Source organism: Hyla sarda, chromosome 2 (assembly GCF_029499605.1).
Source record: "Hyla sarda isolate aHylSar1 chromosome 2, aHylSar1.hap1, whole genome shotgun sequence".
In the NCBI taxonomy this organism is placed as follows: Eukaryota; Metazoa; Chordata; class Amphibia; order Anura; family Hylidae; genus Hyla; species Hyla sarda.
In genome coordinates, this window is record NC_079190.1 from 110,958,254 (window position 1) to 110,974,123 (window position 15,870).

General features: G+C 42.4%; 1 long non-coding RNA gene across 1 annotated transcript; it reads left to right on the plus strand.

Moving 5' to 3' along the window:
- The first annotated feature begins 3,669 nt into the window (after positions 1 to 3,669).
- Positions 3,670 to 15,438, plus strand: LOC130357693 (uncharacterized). The gene is made up of 3 exons (XR_008889225.1): positions 3,670 to 4,128; positions 7,589 to 7,636; positions 15,308 to 15,438. It is a non-coding gene; the product is annotated as an uncharacterized LOC130357693 (long non-coding RNA).
- The last annotated feature ends 432 nt before the right edge of the window (positions 15,439 to 15,870 follow it).

Genomic DNA, 15,870 nt, shown 5'->3' on the forward strand with positions numbered 1-15,870 from the left:
GTTTCATCAGCCTTGAATTGGATGTTGTATGTTATGCTTCAGGACTGCATACGGCCCAGTGGCCATTTCGCTCCTCTTCCTAAGGGGACAGACATCGAGGGTGACTTATATTAAGTAAAGGGTTTTTTCGTGTCCTGGTACAGAACATGGTTCTGTAAAGTCCTAAAGTCCCCTCAGGTAGAATCCCTCAAGTCCACAGGGCTCTCCTGCAGGGTCCCCCTAGGTCATTATTATGGTATCCCATTGCATATTGATTATGTACATTTATTATAAGTATTGTACAGTGAATATAAGCTGTGTACAAAGGCTGTTAGGATATTTACCCTGTATAGGACCTTCCTAGGGTCATGTGATATGTCATGTAAGATGTGATCACAAGATACCCAGAGTTCCTGAGGCATGGGTAACCACAGGCAACCAGTTACCAATGGGCTTTAGTCCAGTCCCCTGATATATAAAGGGCTGTAGTCTCCACTCTCTCGCTCTTACTTCCTGGACCTTAAAGCAAGCACAAGTCCTGTACAAGTCAAGTCCAGCACAGATAGGCCAAAGCCTACAAACCTGCAGCCACATCTAATCTGTAAGTCTTCAATGTCTACAAGTCAAGTCTCTACTGTCCCTACCAAAGTCATAACAGTAGCAGAGTGGCCTGCATCATCATTATTATCACTACAAGTCCAAGCAAGCCTGAGAGGTCCAGGTCACCTCTGTGGAAGTTCGCTATCTGTAAAGACTGTTATACTGCCTTCTTCATTAAAGTCCAAGTTGCATCAAAACCTGCTTTGGACTCTCATTTACTATATATGCCGTTTTGGGTTGGTTGTCGGCGGTGCCCTACACCAAACAACCACATCCTGGCGTCACAAGCACTAGAGGTTAACAACATCTTGCCCCAGGGGTTAACCACTCACACCCGTGGTCATACACCCCATACACGCCGTACACCACAGTAGCACCTGCTAAGGTGATGTAGAGATTTTGGAGCTTCTGTCTTTTTTCTAGATTAGTATCTGCAGGCCACTCATAGTCATAGCCACCAGGTATTTCCTTTGTCCAGATTGGGGCAGATCTCTCACCAATCTCACTGATACACTCCTCTCTGCTGTCACCAATGCTAGGTACTTTTAATAAAGCAGCCACTGCCACTGTTTAATCTGGCTCCAAAATAAGCCAATAAAGGCCTTCCTTGCCCCGCCCTGTGGGGGAACAACTTTACAGCATCAGGATATTTGATATATAGACAGGGCTCCTAGGGCAACCATGTCCCATCCAAGGAAGATACACTAATAAACTTGGTCAATGGGAGGAGCTCCCATCACCACAGAAGCACTGTTAGCAGCACTACCAAGCCATTGCAAACAAAAAAACATGCTGTATAAATTACTAGTCAGACCACATAAGGGATATTGTTTCCAATTTTGGGTACCAATATATAAGAAGGACATGGCTGAACTGGAGCGGGTGCAGAAGAGGGGACCAATGTATTTAATGGGTGGATTACATACCAAGACAGGGTAGTAAGGTTGGGGTCATTTAGTTTGAAGAAAAGATGTTTGGGGCAATTTCATCAAAATGTACAAATATATGAATGGGAGTACAGAGATCTTTCTAGTTATCTTTTTATACCTAGGTCGGTAACCATGACAAGGGGCATCCTCTACGTCTAGAGGAAAGAAGGTTTCTCCATCATTACAGACGGCGATTCTTTACTGTAAGAGTAATGAGACTCTGCCCCATGATGTTGTGATGTCTGACTCAATAAACAAGTTCAAGGGGCCCTAGATCTTTTTCTGGAAAAAGTTAATATAACAAGTTATGGATTCTAGATGTATGTGGATATAAAGTTGTCTACAACAAAAAGGGAACATTTATGAAGCTGAGACTGGTAAAAAAAAAAAATAATAATTAAAATAATTTTTATGCAAAGCTCCAGCTATGTGTATAAATGATGCGCCTTTTGGGAACTGTGCAACTCGCCAGGTGGGAAGAGCATGCTGCGGAAGAGGTGGGGTTTAACTATAAATGGATTCCCTTATATAGGTAACAAAATCCCACGCTAAATCCAGAACAAAAATACACAAGAAAAAAGCGTTTGCAGGATTACCAAAAATGTAAAATTAAACTACATTTATTAATGAGGAATAAAATCACTTAAAATACATATAAGAAAAAGGGGAGGGGGTTCCTGATAACCAGGATTGAAGAGAATAACCAGTATGACACTGGAACAAAAGGTAAGGGCTCACAAGATATCCAAATAGTGTTAGCTTCTAAAGTGACAGTAACATATAGCATGATGACAACAACACATTATTATACAATACAAATACCAAGTGGCTGGAGAGGTAGTAAATCGTGGGCCCTCACTGCCGGACGTTTCACCAGGGGAATGGCTTCTTCCGCGGCATGATGCATCCCCCTGGCGAAACGTCAAGCAGTGAGGGCCCAAGCTGGCATTGCACCCAATGCTATAAACGAACGTCGGGTGCAGCAGGGAGATCAGACATCTTATGCCCTATCCTTTGGACCCATCTAGGGGCAGAGTACCCCTTTAACCTTTAAATGTTTTTCCACATCAGCCAGTCATACCTTGTGTTATGTTAAAGTTAATTTTGTTGGACGTAATTTTTCCTTTACTTCATATCCTACAATTTTTTACATTACTGAAAATTAAAAATAACTTTATTTTTCATGTGAATAACAGTTCATTCAGGGGAAAATGGGCTGCCATACGGCTAGGTTTCCACACAGGTTTTTATCTGGCATTCTTTGGAAAACTGCCACTGCAGTTTTTGAGCCAAAGCTAGAAGTATATTCAAAAGGAATGGGAAATGTAAAAGAAAGACCTATACTTCTCCTTCCTACTAGATCCACTTCTGACATTTGCTCAAAAACTGCAATGGCAGTTATCCAAAAAATGCCAGAAAAAAACCTGTGTGGAAACCTAGCCTAAATATGTACATATGGCAGAACACACCAGAAACTGTAAAAATGAGCCATACGTCCTCCGTATGCAGCACGCTGTACTGTCATGGACAGAGAATGTCAGACAAGGAAGGTTTTTGCTCTATCCCTTCTTGGCTCTTAGTGGTTCAGTGTGTACTGGCTGTCACAGAGGTTTCCCTGAGACATAACCAAGAAGCTGAATAGAATTTCTAATAATTTTTCTAAGTCGGTCGAGTCAGTAGAAGATGAGGAATTGATTTTATTTGTGCAGCCAGTTTAACCCATCGCTTTCCACTTCTCACTTTGTCTGTGGTTGTTGTTTATGCAGCAGAAGACCAAAAAACTAGACGGAGATTGAGGGATAAATAGTGCATAATGCATGTAATAGGGCAAGCAATGTGCTGAGACAGGTGCTGTGTGTATTCCCTGTTAGTGAGAAGTGATACTAGGTGGAAGACTGTGCCAGAAAATCCCCATGTGTCTGAGAGCAGTGTGTGGTGCTAAGGAAGGGAGGAGGGCAGGAATGGGTTTGGTTAGACTAGGGGAATAATTCCGTGAAGGACATTACATCCCAAGCAAGCTCTTCCCCCCACCTTTCTATGAATGCTGCGTATCTCTTCAGACATTGTATCAGGCCCGGCGTATAGAGCGGCGCAGTAAAGATGAGTTATGCGCTTGTGACAGGCTGCGAGATCTGATGATGGAAATGTTAATGGCCGCTCGCTGCCTTGCTTTATGGCCGCTGTAATACAGACTTCAATCATAAAAAGCATCGCCCTACATTTTAATGGCCCTCATCATCCTCTCTCCTCTGCCTATATCCCACAGATAAATCACGCCCAGCACTGCAAATGAATAGCCCGTCTTTGGATGCCACTCTCCAGCTTCTGATTGGCTTTAGTCGGCTACGACATGGCTTGGGGGAGACGGATCATAGTATTTCTGGTTTTGGTTCATTCTCACCATGTCTTTGGACTTTGTGGTTCTGAATTTTATAGGTATTTTTGTTAGTCTTTTTTGTGTATTTGAGAAGAAACATGAGACATGAGAATGTCTTTTCTCACAGGTTCTGATAAGGAATGGATGTGTCAAAGGTTATGTAATCTTACAGACGCCTATAGGAAGGAATAACATACGGAAGAAATTAATCCAATTGTGTCTGTTGATGATATCATTCCCTGGGTATGTATTCATCATACTTCTTCAAGAAGAGCTGCCAGAAATCTTCTGCAAGATGGGTTTATCCTTCTATACAGACTTTAAAGGTCATATATCCAGTACTCAAGTGTATAAGGTGGGGTTGGATGTTAAAATCAATTAAATAGCAAAGCTGCTATATTCGACTATTGTTATGGCTATGTGATGTCCCAGTACAGGACATGGTCCTGCATTGCAGTTAGGCCTTGTCAGGTTGAGTCCCTTGGTGACCTGGGGGCTCCCCTGCAGGGTCTCCCCTTCTGTTTCTATAATGTTATTAGTCCTACCTTATGTGTAATCAGTGTCCTAATGTATAGATAGTCTAAAGCAGTGTTTTCCAACCCAGTCCTCAAGGCACACCAACATTCCGGGTTTTTTCAGTTACTCCATTGGAATAGAACAGGGAAAAATTTAAATCCTGGACTGTTGGTGCGCCTTGAGGACTGGGTTGGGAAACACTGGTCTAAAGGACCAGCGAGTTTTCTTAAGGACCTGTGAAATGTCACATGTTAGGTTATATTGTCACATTATGTTACCCAGAGAGCACCAGCTTAACCTATGACCCGTAGCTTGACCAATGGGCTTTGGCCCAGCCCCCCACTATATAAAGGGGCGGCCATTACAATTCACTCTCTTCCTTTACTGAGAACCAGCCAGCACAGATGTCTCAGTGCTAGTGATCAGCTACCTGGAAGGCCACAAAGCTACAGTCCTTCCAGTAAGTCAAACGTTTATGTGTACTGTCACTACAAGTAGTCAAGTCCTGCACATAGTCAAGCCTCAAGATAATCGTCTCAAGTTTGTTACAAGTATAATTGGTCCCAGCAAGCTGCGAGGTCTTCTGAGTTCCTGGCCACCTCTCTGGGAATCTGGCCTAGCTGTGAAGATAATACCGTCTGTCTTAAACTCAGTAAAGCCTCCGTTAAACCATAACTGGTTGTGGACTCTCCTTTCCTTAACTAGCCATTGGAATTGCCGAGATACCGTTAGTGTGGTTCTGGTACCAAAAACCACTCTGGAGTGATGAACACGAGGGGTTAATAACATCTTACCCCCGGGGTTAATACCATCTGACCTCATCTCCTACACCGCTACACCCGTGGTCCCGCCATGCACCGGTGGTCCACCACAGCTGCTGTAAATGTCAGGAAAGTTCTGATCCTACACAAACAGGACCAGTTCACCTGAGGCTTTATTATAAGGCCTGAAGTGCACTGACTGACGGTAGGCTGCCTAAAACAAGACCTTACAAACCTTTTTTTTTATTTTTTAACCAATATTTTAAATACCCCAGATAAAACTATTTCTCAGAGTGTAGACTCCCAAACAGCAGCTGTACATGTCCCTAAACATTCCCACGAGCCTTTAAATGTGTATTCAGAAAATGATCTGCGTTTAAATTAAGTTTTTATGCTAAGCATATTTGTAAGAATTTTTTGTGATGTTTTTTCTAATTTTCTCTTTTAACCATATTATAACATTTTTATCTATATTATCAAGATAATCTTGTTATTAAGCGGATCACTTCCCAGCAGGATCCTCCTTATCGTCACAGACAGAAGTACAGTGAAAGGTGGTGACATCAATTTATATATAACACAGAATCTACCCCAATTCAGAAAGCATATCTCTAAATGTTGTTACAAACAGCTTTGGCAAGATTGCTGCACCCATAATAATGGATTAAAAAATGAAATAAATAAAAAATGACAATTAATAAATAAAAACAAATTGGAAAAAAGAACATGTTTAAGTATCTGGTACACAGAGTCCCTCTGTGACTGCCGGCAGTGCATTCGCAGCCTCAAATATGCTGCGGATGTGCTATGTGTGACCCGACCCTTAGAGAAACTCCATCTATTTGCTGCTAGGTATCAGCACCACTATTACAGACCTGGCTGGTTAGAGCCAGATACGAAAACATGTACATTTTTATAATCTGTTTCAGTTATGTTTGTATAGTTTTTTTTATTAGTAATAATAATAATCATTTTATTTATATAGAACCAGTAGATTCCACAGCACTTTACAATTTTGGGGTACAAATTATTTATTTAACATACATTATTATGGGGTAACCATATTGCATGGGCTACTTTTTACAGCAACTTTTTCAAGACTTATTCAATTCGCTCGGACATTCTGAATATCAGCTTCTGGGCCAAATTCCTGACTGATCCCAAGTCAAATTCCTGACTCATCACTGCTTGGAGTTTATTACAATTTCTGTGTTTTTGTTTGTCTCCCTGCTTTTTGTGGACTGACCACAGTTTCTCAATGGGATTGAGATCTAGGGAGTTTTCTGGCCATGGAACAAAAATGTCAATGTTTTTATCACTGAGCCACTTTGTTATCACTATAGCCTTGTGACATGCTCCATCATGCTGTAAAAAAACATTGTTCATAACTAAATTTCTCCTGGATCATTGGGAGAAGTTTTCCTTGTAGGAAATTGTCATGTATCAAAAGAGGCATGGACTCGAGGGACAGGGACATAATACTACCCCTTTATAAAGCATTGGTACGGCCTCACCTGGAAAGTTCAGTTTTGGGCACCAGTTCATAAAAGGGACGTTCTGGAGCTGGAAAGAGACACGCAACTAAACTAATATGGGGCATGGAACATCTTAGCCATGAGGAAAGATTAGAAGAATGACATTTCTAAATGGCCCATACTAAAAATATGGGGAAAACTGTTCTGTTCCAGGTTAAACCCCATCGAAGAACAAGGGGGCACTCCCTCCATCTGGAGAAAAAAACGTTTAGTCTCAAGAGGCGACACGCCTTCTTTACCATAAGAACTGTGAATTTATGGAACAGTCTACCTCAGAAACTGATCACAGCAAGAACAGTTGAAAGCTTTAGAACAGGGAGAGATACATTCCTAGAACAAAATAACATTAATGCTTACGCAGAAATATCGAATCACATCCCTTCCCCTTCATCCCACCATACCCCTTCCCTTCAAATCCTTGGTTGAACTTGATGGATATATGTCTTTTTTCAACCGTACTATGTAATATTGGTGTATAGACGCCATTCTTTATTCATGGCAGTGTTATTAGGCAAAACTGTTAGTGAGCCCTCTCCCTTGGATGAAAAACAATCCCACACATGAGTGGACTTAGGATGGTTTACTGTTGGCATGACACAGGACTCATAGTAGCACTTACCTTTTTCTCTATATGGGCAATCATTCTTTTTGATGTCCTAAACAGTATGAAGGGGGTTCATCAGAGAAAATAACTTTGCAGTCCAATCCCTGTACTTTGTGCAGAATATCAAGCACTCCTTCGGATATGGGATGAGTTTTTTTTCATGATACTTGTCCTTTAACTGTGTGTGTGTGTGTGTTCTAATGGCTTCTCGCTCTGGTAAACCCCCGTGTGGGCGCAAACATCATTACAACAACGGTCAGAATATGCTGCTTTCTTTCTTTTCACAGGTGACGTCAAGGGGAATATGTGGGAGCTGGGAACAAGAACCAAGGGAGGTGAGTATGGTGAATTTTTTTAATTAACATATTTAAGGGGATAAACTATCAGCAGAGGGGCTACCTACAGGGAGGTTACTTGCAGGGTGGAAATTACCAACTGGAGAGGGGCTACCTGCAGAGGAGAAACTACCTACAGGGGGGATACCAGCAGGGTAACATTTGGATGTGGACAAGGGTCAGCATGGTCATGTTGTCCATACTGACAGTGACCAACTCTGTAGTATATTGAAATAGGTTTTAAATAAAGCATACTTTAATACTATGCTGTATAAGGATAACATTTTTTTTTTTTAACAACAGAGTTAAGAATTGCAAATACTTACCATATGAGAATATCCAGGAGCACAACTTAGCAGTACAAATAAATCAACACGTCTAAGAGACAGCCTAAATGATGTTGTACATTGTAGAGACCTATCATAACTAAGTAGGACAAGCCAACGATAGATTTACTTCTATTTCCTTTTACATGTCCTGTTCTTCATCATTATGTGACTGTAAATAAAAGATCATTTATCATTTAGCTTTGTGTCTTTCAAAAGAATTAGAGCATTATTGAACTAAATGCTCAAAGAAAGCCAAAACTTATTACAATGGGTGAAAAATAGCAGCTTGCATGATGTGAAAATGCTTATCAAAGCTAAATATATAAATAAACATGCTGCAGAAGCATATGGCATTATTTAGCTTTCTGCTCCAGCTCTGAAACCACCTAAAATCCATTTGTTTTGGGGTTCTTGTACTTTCTGATTGAGCAGTTGTCCACTACTATAATACCCAGAATGCATTGCTTGCCCTCAACTCTTCGTCACAGCCCTCTCACTCTGCCTACTCCTCTCCCACAGCAATCCTGCCAGTTCCCCAACCAGAACTTTTGCAGAATCTTATCTCATTTCACAGAAGACTTTTGCACAATCAGTGAAATTGCAGCACCTGCTGTATTCTCTGCATATCTGCTCCTCTGCATGTAGCATTGCTCAACATAAGGCATCATGCTGTAAACACAACTTATTGTCTTTAAATGTCCCAAAAATATATATGTATATGACAAGGAGTGATGTAGGCTGTAGGGGCAGGTCAGGTAGAGGCATCCCTCAGGGGACAGGGATTGAGCTCAGAGACAAGATCCAAGTCTTGTAACATAGCAGATATTGATGCATTATAATTGTAGAAAGGAAGTAGTTGGAAAGCTGGAGACAACACTATACTGACAATGCAAGGACTACACAACTTCCTTGACATGCTGAAGCCAGTTTATTAGTAAGCTGTATACTATATTTTGGGGTGACAGTCTTATTTAAATACAAACTTCCAGAATTGACTAGAATACACCTTTTATTCTTCTTGTGTCAGCCAGTATCACTTCTGATGACCCCTATCTCTTGCGTGTTAAGCCAGTAATAACAGCTATGGAAATATTTTTGATGCAGTCACCTAGGCTTCATAGAAATACATAGTCAATGTTCTCCTATTAAATTATACACTAATTTCAAGGTATTGACTAATCGGCACAAGTGTGAAATAAAATAAAACCATGCTAAAAAAAAAAAGTGACAACAAACCTATAGGGGTAAATTCAACAAAATTTGTGCGGAGGAAAAGTTGCCCAGTTGCCCATAGCAACCAATCAGATGGCTTTTGAAAAGGCCTCTGAAAAATAAAAGAAGCAATCTGAATGGTTGCTATAGGCAACTGGTTAGCTTTTCCTCTACACAGGTCTTGATAAATATCCCCCATTGTGTATCATTTACAGTCAACTGTTGGTAAATCACACATAGACCTGATTGTCATGTTGCAGTATTACCAGAATAAGGCCGGGTTCATAAAGTTGAAAATATGTGGAATGTCCGACCTGAAAACACAGTCGGACATTTCACAAATTTGAATGACCCGGCAGGCGCTAGGCCTGCTTAGAAATGTGCTGTCTCATAAACAAGTCTATTCTTTCTGCGGATGCCGGAATCGGGATTTCCACAGCAGAAACATCTGCCACAGAAATTCTGCTGTGTGCATAATGCAGTGCAATGGGCTGCAGCGGAATGTCCGTATGGAATATTCTGGCGGAATTCTGCACAGACGTTCCGCCATGTGAACATTGTGCATCCATTAGCCACCATACAGTGGGGCAGAAAAATATTTAGTCAGCCACCAATTGTGCAAGTTTTCCCACTTAAAAAGATGAGAGAGGCCTGTAATTTTCATCATAGGTATACCTCAACTATGCAAGACATAATGAGAAAAAAAATCCATAAAATCACATTGTCTGATTTTTAAAGAATTTCTTTGCAAATTATGGTGGAAAATAAGTATTTGGTCAATAACAAAAGTTAATCTCAATAACAGAGGTCAAATGTTTTCTGTAAGTTTTCACAAGGTTTTCACACACTGTTGCTGGTATTTTGGCCCATTGCTCCATGCAGATCTCCTCTAGAGCAGTGATGTTTTGGGCAACACAGACTTTAAACAAAAGGTTTTCTATGGGGTTGAGATCTGGAGACTGGCTAGGCCACTCCAGGACCTTGAAATGCTTCTTACAAAGTCACTCCTTCGTTGCCTGGGTGGTGTGTTTGGGCTGATTGTCATGCTGAAAAACCCAGCCACGTTTCATCTTCAATGCCCTTGCTGATGGAAGGAGGTTTTCAGTCAAAATCTCCCGATACATGGCCCCATTGATTCTTTCCTTTACACGGATCAGTCGTTCTGGTTCCTTAGCAGAAAAACTGCCCCAAAGCATGATGTTTCCACCCCCATGCTTCACAGTAGGTATTGTGTTCTTTGGATGCAACTCAGCATTCTTTCTCCTCCAAACACGACGAGTTGAGTTTTTACCAAAAAGTTCTACTTTGGTTTCATCTGACCATATGACATTCTCCCAATACTCTTCTGGATCATCCAAATGCTCTCTAACAAACTTCAGAAGGGCTCGGACATGTACTGGCTTAAGCATGGGGACACGTCTGGCACTGCGTGATTAGAGTACCTGGTGGTATAGTGTGTTACTGATGGTAGCATTGGTTCCTTTAGTCCCAGCTCTCTGCAAGTCATTCACTATGGTCCTCCTATGTGGTTTTAGGATTTTTGCTCACCGTTCTTGTGATCATTTTGACACTAAGGGGTGAGATCTTGCGTGGAGCCCCAGATCGAGGGAGATTATCAGTGGTCTTGTATGACTTCCATTTTCCAATAATTGCTCCCACAGATGATTTCTTCACACCAAGCTGCTTGCCTATTGTAGATCCTGGTACAGGTCTACAAGTTTGTTTCTGGTGTCCTTCGGCAGCTCTTTGGTCTTGGCCATAGTGGAGTTTGAAGTATGACTGTTTGAGGTTGTGGACTGGTGTCTTTTATACTGATAACAATTTCAAACAGGTGCCATTAATACAGGTGACGAGTGGAGGACAGAGGAGACTCTTAAAGAAGAAGTTACAGGTTTGTGAGATCCCAAAATTTGATGAAAAAAATGAAAATTTTGCATTTTTCTAACTTTGAAGCTCTCTGCTTGTAAGGAAAATGGATATTCAAAATATATTTTTTTTGGGTTCACATATACAATATGTCTACTTTATGTTTGCATCATAAAATTTATGAGTTTTTACTTTTGGAAGACACCAGAGGGCTTCAAAGTTCAGTAGCAATTTTGAAATTTTTCACAAAATTTTCAAACTCACTATTTTTCAGGGACCAGTTCAGTTTTGAAGTGGATTTGAAGGGTCTTCATATTAGAAATACCCCATAAAAGACCCCATTTTAAAAACTACACCCCCTAAAGTATTCAAAAAAACATTCAGTAAGTGTATTAACCCTTTAGGTGTTTCACAGGAATAGCAGCAAAGTGAAGGAGAAAATTCAAAATCTTCATTTTTTACACTCGCATGTTCTTGTAGACCCAATTTTTGAATTTTTGCAAGGGGTAAAAAGGAGAAAATTTTTACTTGTATTTGAAACCCAATTTCTCTCGAGTAAGCACATACCTCATATGTCTATGTTAATTGTTCGGCGGGCGCAGTAGAGGGCTCAGAAGGGAAGGATCGACAAATGGTTTTTGGGGGGCATGCCGCATTTAGGAAGCCCCTACGGTGCCAGGACAGCAAAAAAAAACACATGGCATACCATTTTGGAAACTAGACCCCTCAGGGAACGTAACAAGTGAACCTTAATACCCTACAGGTGATTCACGACTTTTGCATATGTAAAAAAAAATATATATTTTTTTTACCTAAAATGCTTGGTTTCCCAAAAATTTTACATTTTTTAAAAGGGTAATAGCAGAAAATACCCCCCAAAATTTGAATCCCAATTTCTCCCGATACAGAAAACACCTCGCATGGGGGTGAAAAGTGCTCTGCTGGTGCACTACAGGTCTCAGAAGAGAAGGAGTCACATTTGGCTTTTTGAAAGCAAATTTTGCTCTGGGGGCATGCCGCATTTAGGAAGCCCCTATGGTGCCAGAACAGCAAAAAAAAACACATGGCATACCATTTTGGAAACCAGACCCCTCGGGGAACGTAACAAGGGGTAACGTGAACCTTAATGCCCTACAGGTGTTCCACGACTTTTGCATATGTAAAAAAAAAGATTTTTTTTTTAACCTAAAATGCTTGTTTTCCCAAAATGTTTACATTTTTAAAAAGGGTAATAGCGGAAAATACCCCCCAAAATTTGAAGCCCAATTTCTCCCGATTCAGAAAACACCCCATATGGGGGTGAAAAATGCTCTGCTGGCGCACTACAGGTCTCAGAAGAGAAGGAGTAACATTTGGCTTTTTGAAAGCAAATTTTGCTCTGGGGGCATGCCGCATTTAGGAAGCCCCTATGGTGCCAGAACAGCAAAAAAAAACACATGGCATACCATTTTGGAAACTAGACCCCTCGGGGAACGTAACAAGGGGTAATTTGAACCTTAATACCCTACAGGTGTTTCACGACTTTTGCATATGTAAAAAAATATATATTTTTTTTACCTAAAATGCTTGTTTTCCCAAAAATTTTACATTTTTTAAAAGGGTAATAGCAGAAAATACCCCCCAAAATTTGAAGCCCAATTTCTCCCGAGTACGGCGATACCCCATATGTGGCCCTAAACTGTTGCCTTGAAATACGACAGGGCTCCAAAGTGAGAGCGCCATGCGCATTTGAGGCCTAAATTAGGGATTGCATAGGGGTGGACATAGGGGTATTCTACGCCAGTGATTCCCAAACAGGGTGCCTCCAGCTGTTGTAAAACTCCCAGCATGCCTGGACAGTCAACGGCTATCTGGCAATACTGGGAGTAGTTGTTTTGCAACAGCTGGAGGCTCCGTTTTGGAAACAGTGGCGTACCAGACGTTTTTCATTTTTATTGGGGAGGGGGGTTGTATAGGGGTATGTGTATATGTAGTGTTTTTTTACTTTTTATTTTATTTTGTGTTAGTGTAGTGTAGTGTTTTTCGGGTACAGTCACACGGGCGGGGGTTCACAGTAGTTTCTCGCTGGCAAATTGAGCTGCAGCAGAAAGTTTGCGGCAGCTCAAATTTGCAGCCAGATACTTACTGTAATCCTCCGCCCATGTGAGTGTACCCTGTACGTTCACATTGGGGGGGGGGGGGGGGAATCCAGCTGCTGCAAAACTACAACTCCCAGCATGTACGGTCTATCAGTGCATGCTGGGAGTTGTAGTTTTGCAACCGCTGGAGGCTCCATTTTGGAAACAGTGGCGTACCAGGCGTTTTTCATTTTTATTGGGGAGGGGAGGGGGGCTGTGTAGGGGTATGTGTATATGTAGTGTTTTTTACTTTTTATTTTATTTTTTGTTAGTGTAGTGTAGTGTTTTTAGGGTACAGTCACACGGGCGGGGGTTCACAGTAGTTTCTCGCTGGCAGTTTGAGCTGCGGCAGGAATTTTGCCGCACCTCAAACTTGTAGCCGGATACTTACTGTAATCCTCCGCCCATGTGAGTGTACCCTGTACATTCACATTGGGGGGGGGGGGGGGAGCATCCAGCTGTTGCAAAACTACAACTCCCAGCATGTACGGTCTATCAGTGCATGCTGGGAGTTGTAGTTTTGCAACAGCTGGAGGCACACTGGTTGTGAAACACCGAGTTTGGTAACAAACTCAGTGTTTTGCAACCAGTGTGCCTTCAGCTGTTGCAAAAGCTACAACCCCCAGCATGTACGGACAGTGGAAGGGCATGCTGGGTGTTGTAGTTATGCAACAGCTGGAGGCATACTACATTGGCAGGGGATGCTGGGGATTGTAGTTATGCAACAGCTGGAGACACACTGGTTTGCTACTTAACTCAGTGTGCCTTCAGCTGTTGCAAAACTACAACTCTCAGCAGTCACCGACAGCCAACGGGCATGCTGGGAGTTGTAGTTATGCAACCACCAGATGCACCACTACAACTCCCAGCATGCACTTTAGCTGATTGTGCAAGCTGGGAGTTGTAGTTACACAACAGCTGAAGGTACACTTTTCCATAGAAAGAATGTGCCTCCAGCTGTTGCAAAACTACAAGTCCCAGCATGCCCATAAGGGCATGCTGGGAGTTGTGGTGGTCTGCCTCCTGCTGTTGCATAACTACAGCTCCCAGCATGCCCTTTTTGCATGCTGGGAGCTGTTGCTAAGCAACGGCAGGAGGCTGTCACTCACCTCCAACGATCCAGCAGCACAGGTCAGTCCCTCGTCGTCTCCGCCGCTGCTCCTGGGGCCCCGATCCCAACATTAACGCCGGGGATCGGGTTCCCCAGCACCTGGGGTGCACGTCCCGCACCCGCTCACGTCCTCCGGAAGAGGGGCGGAGCGGGTTGCGGGAGTGACACCCGCAGCAGGCGCCCTGATTGGTCGGCCGGTAATCCGGCCGACGAATCAGGGCGATCGTGAGGTGGCACCAGTGCCACCTCACCCCTGCTGGCTCTGGCCGTTCGGGGCCGTCTCTGACGGCCCCGATCAGCCAATAATTCCGGGTCACCGGGTCACTGGAGACCCGATTGACCTGGAATCCGCCGCAGATCGCTGGACTGAATTGTCCAGCGATCTGCAGCCATCGCCGACATGGGGGGTCATAATGACCCCCCTGGGCGATATGCCCCGATGCCTGCTGAACGATTTCAGCAGGCATCGGGGACCGGCTCCGCTCCAGATGGTTGCGGGGGGCCGGTAAAACACATGACGTTTTCATACGTCATGTGTCCTTAAGGACTCGGAAATGGAGACGTATGAGAACGTCATGTGTCCTTAAGGGGTTAAATGACTTAGACATCATCTGCTCGTACTACTATTTTATGTACTGTTTTGAAGCTGCAACTACTTCTGAAATGCACCATTGAATCTACACTAAATTAGAAAATCTTTATAGCCTAACTCATAAAACACTTCTTGCGCTAATGCATTAATTCTGGTCCTATACTGTTGTGTAAGAGCTGAGTTTATAAACTAAGCAAAACTATGGGGGATATTTATCATTGTTTGCTTTGGTAAGCGAGTTCTGTAGGCATTTTTCTTTTTGCTTTGGGTTTTCTTATGTGTGACATATTTATCATACTATCACAGGGGGTTGATAAATTTGGCTCACATAAGCAAACACCAATGAAATCCCTTTGGAATACCATTTTCTTAGCACAAATAAGCAAAAAATGTATGTGTATTTATTACATTTTTTTACCACTTTTTTTTTTCTTTTCATTTTAGTTCCGTCTATCCTGTGGGCTACTTCAGATTTGATGGACTACGATGACCAGCGTATTTATTTTTGCTTAATATTAACAGCATTTTGTAACGAGGGCTTGTGGGGGAGTATTTTTTGGAATAAAAGTTTAAAAAATGTGTTGTTTTTTTAAATTTACTTGAGAAGCTTAGTAATGGAAGCCGTCTTAGCCGGGGCTTAGCGTTAGCCCCCAAAACAGCTAGCCCAACCCTCGATTATTACCTCGGTATCCACCAACGCAGGGGTGTCGGGAAGAGCTGGTACCAACAGGCCCGGAGCGTCAAAAATGACGCTCCTGGGCCTAGGCGATTTTAAGCCCACCCTGGTAACATTAGGCTGTTGCTGTTTTGTTGGTATCTGGCTGAGAATAAAAATACAGGGAACCCTATGGTTTTTTCTTTTATTATTTATGAAAAAAATGCATAGGGTTCCCCATATTTTCATTCTCAGCCAAATACCAACCAAGCAGCAACAGCCTCCAATAGACTTGCATTGAGAGGGCATGGCTGTGACATCACAAGCGGAGCGTGACCATGATGTCACAAGC